We start from the raw sequence: 8,081 nt of genomic DNA, 5'->3' as shown, positions 1-8,081 counted from the left end.
CATTGTTGTTTGGCGGGTCCGGGCTGGGGATTCGAACCCGCCACCTTAGGTGTACGTGGCTGGCGCCTTAGCCGGTTGAGCTATAGGCGCCGAGCCGAGGCTCTGTCTTAAAAAAAAAAAAAAAAAAAAAAAAAGCTGATGGTCCAAGGCCTACAGATGAATCTGGCCACCCATCTATTGCGGTGGGGGTGGGGCGAGTGGGTATGTCTGCCTCACTAGACTGTAAGTTGCTTGAGGTCAGGGCCCAGCACTTTTTTTCATTCATATTAAATCAGTCACTTATTCAGCTAATACTTATTGAGTAACACTGAGCTGGGGTTCCCTCCCTGCTCCCGCTAGGTTCTGACAACGAGGAGAAATATCTGTGAGTGGGTCAATAGACATGTGGATGAGTGCATGACTCCCCTCACTCCCTGTTCTCTTGTCTCTGCACTCTCGTTAGGTAACAAACAAAGCTTTTGGTGTGAAAAACAGCCCAAGGAGTGAAGAGAGGAACTTAAGAATCCACTTCTAGGTGAGGAGTGGGGAGGGCAAGAGAGAGAAATCTGTAACTAGGGCCCCTGGAGGAGGGATTTATTGACTGGTACTCAGAAAGGAAATGCTCAGGAAAGTGGGGAATCCTGAGGAGTTAGGGTATTGGGGGTTCCTAGAGCAGTACAATTAATGTTCAGTTCCAGGGTCAAAGCCAGAAGTGAGCCTCATATATCTAGTGACCATCCCCCCAACGAGGCCACTATTAAGGCAGGCTTATGAGGGTCCTAAAGTCATCGGGCTGCCAGCTTAATCTGTTCCCTAAAATCCTCCAAAGAACAGCCACTCTGTTGCATGCTCTGAAGTAGAAAATGAAGCCAAGAATTGATGAGCTTCATGTCATCAATGAAGAGGCTGTGCCAGTCACTTTCCCAAGGATAGGACAGAGGGCTAGGGTGAAGTCTCTGAGGCAGACGGCCTGGATGTTTATCCCAGCTCTGTCACTTCACTAACTACATGAACATGGGCAAATGACTGAAGTTCTCTGTGCCTCAGTTTTCACATCTGCAAATGGGGGGACTAAGCACAGTACCTCCCTCACAGAGTTGTTGTGACGGTCAGATGAGTTTAGGCACATAAGTGGTTAGACCAGAGCCCAGTACATAGGATATACATCTATTTTGCCAGCAAGGACTGTGAGGCTCAGAGAAGTGAGCTCTCTCCTGACGGTCACCCAGCTACAGATGATAGGGAGGATTTGAAGCGGTTTCTATTATTCTTGCCTTGATATTACACAGCCTGCAGAGTAGTAGCAGTGATCCCAGGCTGCTGAGCTGGGGAGTGAGATAGGAATAGTGGTGTGGCAGAGTGTTCAATCTCAAGGCATACTGCAGAATGGGTGCATGAGGGGAAGGGCCTGGAGGCAGGGAGACTAGGTAAGAAATGTTTGTCATGAGTCTGGAGTGCCGAGGAAAATGCTGGCAAGGGCTGAGGCAGTGGGATAGAATGGACCCAGGGTCATGGGAGGAGGTGGACCAAACAAAATTCCAGGTGGACTGCTGGAATAAGGGCATAGGGGGGATAGAGGAGTCAAGGATGGCCTTAAGGTTTTAAGGCTTAGCTACCCAAAGACTAGTGGGGCTTCTGCCAAAGACAGGCAATTGGGAGGGGAGATTTTTTGGAAACCCAAGCCACGAGACTAACACTCTTTCCTGGGTGAAATTTAAAAGGGGGAGGGTATGTGTGTTGGAAAAAGTTTCAAAGAGACAAAAGCCTGGACTAAATGATCACTTTTATGTCAGGGGGCTAGCAGTGGATGGATTTCCAAAGACATTGGAACAGAAACAGTTGCTAAGAGGCAAGTCCCAGCACAACCCAGAGCAGCCCAACACAACTTTCCATCATTGTTCCTGTTGCCAACCCCCTCCCCTACTGCAGGGAAGGAAACTGACTTTACCAGGGATCCCCCAGTGCCACAGCAACCACCCACGTCAGCCCCACCCTCCCACCGCCTATGCACATACCTTACTTGTACACACACTATCTCATTCTGTCTTCATAACAACCCTTTTGGGGCATAGGACTGGTGCTATTCTCTCCCATTTTACAAATTGGTAAACTGAGGCCTGGGACAGTTATAAGACTTTCTCAGAGTCATACAACCAATGCCAATCAGTGATTGGATTCCAAACCCTATTTGTTTTACTTAATTATACCACATTTCCACGTCAAGAGCACTCAAGCAGATTGGAGCCAGAAGAGCCCACCTCCTTTTCCTTAGCAGATCCACAGACATCCCTTGGTGTCCGAGGGTGTTAATTTTTCTCTCTGGAAGTAATAGAATGGTAGGACAATGATGATGTATTGAGGAGGCAGTGAAAATGGACAGTGAAGGATGCAGCAGCATGGTGGATAAGCACCAAACCTCAGGGCTGGAAATATCCTTAGAGACCATTCAGTTAACTCCCCCTGTTTGGAAGGGAAACTTTAGGCCCAGAAAAAAGGGACTTGCCTCAGGGAATGCCACTGATACCATGTAACTCCCTTTGTTCCCGTGACTTGTTGCTACATATAGCAAGTCACTTCAAAACTTAGTGGCTGGCTTGGTGCCTGTGGCTCAAGTGGCTAAGGCACCAGCCACATACACCCAAGGTGGCGGGTTTGAATCCAGCCCGGACCCGCCAAACAACAATGATGGCTGCAACCAAAAAATAGCCAGGCGTTGTGGCGGGCGCCTGTGGTCCCAGCTACTTGGGAGGCAGAGGCAGGAGACTCGCTTGAGCCTAGGAGTTGGAGGTTGCTGTGAGCTGGGATGCCATGGCACTCTACCCAGGGGGACAGCTTGAGGCTCTGTCTCAAAAAAAAAAAAAAAAAAAAAACTTAGTGGCTTATGACAACAATCATTTTATTACCCATGGGTCAGGATTCTTACTTAATCTCTCATGTAGCTGCAGTCAATGGCTAGAGCTGAAACGGCAGGGGCTGGAGCAGCTGGGGGTGTCTGGGCATCTCTCTTTATTCATGTAGTGTCAGGTCCTCTTCACAACGCCTCTCCGTTAGTGGGTATCCACCAGTTTGGGTTTCCCCATAGCCTGGTGACCCCAATCAGACTGACTACATGGCAACTCAGATCTCCAAAAGAAAGTATCCCAAGAGAATAAGATGAAAACTTATCATCTTTTGTCATATAACCTCAGAAGTCTTTTTTTCTTTTTTTTTTTTGCCTTTTTTGGCCAGGGCTAGGTTTGAACCCGCCACCTCTGGCATATGGGGCTGGCACCCTACTCCTTTGAGCCACGGTGCTGCCCTAATCTCAGAAGTCTTATAGCATCACTTCCTTTAGGACAAAGCTGCCCTAAGGTCAAAGAAAGGGAATGTAGACCCCACCTCTCAATGGGAAGAATTTCAAAGACACCTTATAAGGGAACATGGAGAATGGGAGATTTTATGGCAGCCTTTTTGGGAAAATACAATCTGCTACCCCCTTGCAAATTACCTGAATGAATTGTACAGCCCAGGGAAAGACAAGTCTCCATCTGAACCCCAGCTTTGTCAATCACGGGCTCTGTGACCTTGGGAAAGTCACCTAACCCCACTTGTCCTCTCCTTCCTCATCTATACAACTGGAATAAGAATAATATTTGTCGGCTCGGCGCCTGTGGCTCAAGCAGCTAGGGCGCCAGCCACATACACCTAAGGTGGCGGGTTCGAATCCCCAGCCCAGGCCCGCCAAACAACAATGATGGCTGCAACCAAAAAATGGCCAGGCGTTGTGGTGGGCGCCTGTAGTCCCAGCTACTTGGGAGGCTGAGGCAGGAGACTCTCTTGAGCCCAAGAGTTGGAGGTTGCTGTGAGCGTGATGCCATGGCACTCTACCCAGGGGGATAGCTTGAGGCTCCATCTCAAAAAAAAAATAATAATAATAATATTTGTCTGGCATGGATGTGGTAAGGATTAAATGGAAGAACCTGGTCCACAGCAAATTAGTTTTTTTCCTCTTCCAATTTATAAAAAAGCAGTGAATACATCATCCTAAATCCCTCACCCGGGTCGTGCCTATGGCTCAGTGGGTAGGGTGCTGGCCCCATATACCAAGGGTGGTGGGATCGAACTCAGCCCTGGCCAGCTAAAACAGCAGTGGCAACAGCAACAACAACAAAAAATAGCTGGGTGTTCTTGTGTGGTGGGCGCCTATAGTCCCAGCTACTTGGGATAGGCTGAGGCAAGAGAATCGCTTAAGCCCAGGAGTTGGAGGTTACTGTGAGCTGTGATACCACAGCACTCTACGGAGGGCAACAGAGTGAGACTCTGTCTCCAAAAAAAAAAAAAAAAAAAAGCCTCACCCTGCTTATAAAACAGGTATGAGTCTCAATAAAGACAGAGAAACTAGACAAATAAGAGTGAAAATTAAGTGCTAACTAGCACAAAGATGTGATAAAAAGAACTGGGTTACAGAAGGAAACAAAACAAAGTCCCTCCCATGGAGTTTATAATCTAATAAGAGAAGTTTATAATATAGTAGTAGCCAGTCAATACATAAATATGCTAAAATATATGTGTGTGTGTGTATATGTATGTAATATATGCATATGTATACATATGTATATACATACACATACATCAGTACTGATGGAAAGTGCTGTGGAGAAAATTAAAGGTAAGGAATATGGCAGGATTGAATATGAGGTTATTACATAGAGTGATCAATGAGATCCTCTTTACTAACATAATGAAGTTTGAGCAGAGAGGTTAATGAAATGAGAGAGTAAGATATGAACATATCTGGGTCAAAACATTCCAGGCAGAAAGAACAGCTAGTGCAAAGGTCCTGAGGCAGGGAACATACTCATGTGTTCAAGTATCAGCACTGGAGCCCAGGTGTGGTGGCTCACAGTAGTAATCCTAGCATTTTGGGAGGCCAAGGCAGGAGGAATCCTTGAGCTCAGGAGTTTGAGACCAGCCTGAGCAAAAGTGAGACCCCATCTCAACAAAAAATAGAAAAACTAGCCAGGTGTAGTAGTGGGTGCCCGTCATCTCAGCTACTGGGGAGGCTGAGGCAAGAGGATTGCTTGAGCCCAAGAGTTTGAGGTTGCTGTGAGCTATGATGCCATGGCACTCTACCAAGGGTGACAGAGTGAGACTCTGTCTCAAAAAAAAAAAAAAGAGGATCAGCACTGAGGGCAGAGTAAGGTGGGAGAGTGCAGGAGGTAAGATCAAATAGGAGTCAATGGAACGTTTGGAGCAGAGATATGACAGTTTGACTTCAATTGTTTAAATAAAGTTTTGTTTTAATTTTTGGATAATTTTGGATTTATAGAAAAGTTGCAAAGATAGTAAAGACAGTTCCCATATAAATTTGCCCAATTTCCCTCAATGTTAACATTACACATTACCGTGGTATCTTTGTCAAAACTAAAAAGCCAACACGGGTATAATTTGTACCTTAGTACCAATGAAAGATTTTGTTCAGACTTTGCCAGTTTTTCCACTAATGGTCTTTTGATGTTTCAGGATTTAATTTGAGATACCACATCATGTTTAGCTGGCTTCTATCTTAGCCAGATCATCTTGGCTGCTACATAATGATAGAAGACTGATTAGGAAGCTGTTACAGTAGTGCAGGCAAAAGATAATGGTGGCTTGGACTAGGTAGATAGAGTGTTAGACGTGAGATTGTGAAAAGTGGTCGAATTCTGGAAGAATTTGAAGGCAGAGGCAACAAGATTTGCAGGATTGAATTGTAAGAGAAAGAGAGGACTCAAGCATGACTCCAAGGATTTTGGCCTAAACAACTAGATAGAAGGAATAGCTATTGACTCAGATGGGTAAGGCTGACAAAGGGTCAGGAAATCAGGAGTTTGCATGCAGACACACTAAGCTGGAGTTGCCTATTGAACATCTAACTGGAAAGGTCAAGTAGGCTGTCAGACACATGAGTCTGGATTTCAGGGAGAAGGGTGGCTGGAAACATAAACTTGGGAGTCAGAAGCTTATAACTAGTATTCAAAATTATTAGGCTAGATGAGATCATGAAGACAGTGAGTGAAGGTAGAAAAGATAAAAGGTCTGAGGATTCAGCCTTGGACTGCAGAAGAAGCTGAGAAGATAAGGAAAAAGGAAAGGAGACTAAGGAGGGATGGCCACTATAGCAGGTAGAGAGGCTAACAAGAGTGATCCCAGATGTCCAGAAAACAGCTGTGGAAAGTGCAGTTAACAGAGCCAGTGGATGAGGACTGAGAATTAATTGTTGGATTTGGCAGTGATGAGGGCCTTGGTGATGTTCACAAGAATAATGCTAGAGTGGTGGGGTGAGGGTGGGTTCAAGAGAAAATAAGAATCCTGCCCTCGGCTCGGCGCCTATAGCTCAACTGGCTAGGGTGCCAGCCACGTACACCTAAGGTGGCGGGTTCGAATCCCCAGCCCGGGCCCGCCAAACAACAATGGTGGCTGCAACCAAAAAATGGCCAGGAGTTGTGGCGGGCGCTTGTGGTCCCAGCTACTTGGGAGGCGGAGGCAGGAGACTCGCTTGAGCCCAGGAGTTGGAGGTTGCTGTGAGCTGTAATGCCACAGCACTCTACACAGGGGGACAGCTTGAGGCTCTGTCTCAAAAAAAAAAAAAAAAGAATCCTGCCCTCTGGAAGGCTTAGGCGAGCTGATTGCTTAAGCTCATGAGTTGGAGAGTAGCCTGAGCAAGAGTGAGACACTGTCTCTACTAAAAATGAAAAACTGAGGCAGATGATCACTTGGGCCCAAGAGTTCAAGGTTGCTGTGAGCTATAACTCTACCCAAGATGACAGAGTGAGATTCCACCTCAAAGAAAGTAAGAAGCAAGTAAGAAAGAAAGAATGAGATGAAGTGATGACATCAAAAATAGACTAATATTTTTGAAGTTTTCAGTAAAGAATAGCAGAAACATATAGCTAGAAGAGAATACAGGATTGATGGAGGTTATTTCTTTATTTTAAGGTGGGAGAGAGGTTGATGACAATGATCCCATAGACACAAGCAAAATGATGTGAATCAGAAGAAATGGAGAGACCTATAGTTACACAGGTGAGACAGGATGGGAACTAGTGCCCAGGCAGAAGGGTTCACCTAGGTAAAAACATAGGTGGTTCATCTATAGTAACAGTGGGCATGAAAAAAATGTAGAGAGACAGATGCATGTAGGCAGTGGAGGCATGTGGAAATTCTGTCCAATTGCTTCTATTTTCTCCATGAAGTTGAAAGCAAGACTATCAGCAGAATGAGCAGAAAGGAGGAGGGGGTGGAGATTGGAGGAGAGAAGAGAATAAAATAGTTTTTCAGAGTGGGTGGGAGAGTGTACAGAGCCAAGGAAATGCAACAGCATTGGTGGTTAACACAAATAGCATTTGAGGGTCATGAATTTAAGTAAGATTAGTCAGCCTAGAGGTGTGTTTTTTCCAGCCATGCTCAGTTGCTTGGTTGAAGGCTGGAGAAGTAGGGGTAAGATGAATATGCTAGAAGGAAAGAGGGGCCAAAGAGTTAAATGTATATGCAAAGGACTGATTATAATGATGGATCATGGAATCAAGGCTAAACAATGAGAAAGGGTGGATGTGATGGGGATAGTCCAGTGGAAAGGAGGTAGGATCAATGGAAGAGAGACAGAGGCTGACTAGTTCACAGTAGGTACAGTGCCTAGGGCTCCCAGTACTTTTAGGGGCCCACAAAGTGTTTTTATTTTAGCTTATTTTAGAATCAGAAGAAAAAATGAGTACAATAAAAATGATATATAGTAATGAGTCCAGCCTGGATTATATTCGTCTTTATGTCAATGCAATAACGTTTTTTGTCATACAATATAATTTTTAGTATTCTCTTATAAAGGAATGGGCCCATGAAGGTGAAATGCTTAGGGTCCATGAAAGTTGTAATATGGCCCTTATGAGAGATCCCAGTGGGGTAGTAAAATTGTTTGAGCTGAGTTACTAGAGTACATGGCTGAAAAGATAGAAGTCGATAATAGAAAAGCACAATACTGGCTTGGCACCTGTGGCTCAAGTGGCTAAGGCGCCAGCCACATACACCTAAGGTGGCAGGTTCGAATCCAGCCTGGGCCCACCAAAACAACAATGATGGCTGCAACC

Source organism: Otolemur garnettii, unplaced genomic scaffold, assembly GCF_000181295.1.
Source record: "Otolemur garnettii isolate 467f Iridium unplaced genomic scaffold, OtoGar3 scaffold00031, whole genome shotgun sequence".
NCBI lineage: Eukaryota > Metazoa > Chordata > Mammalia > Primates > Galagidae > Otolemur > Otolemur garnettii.
The sequence above is the reverse complement of the archived record's forward strand: the minus strand, read 5'-3'. Positions refer to the sequence as shown.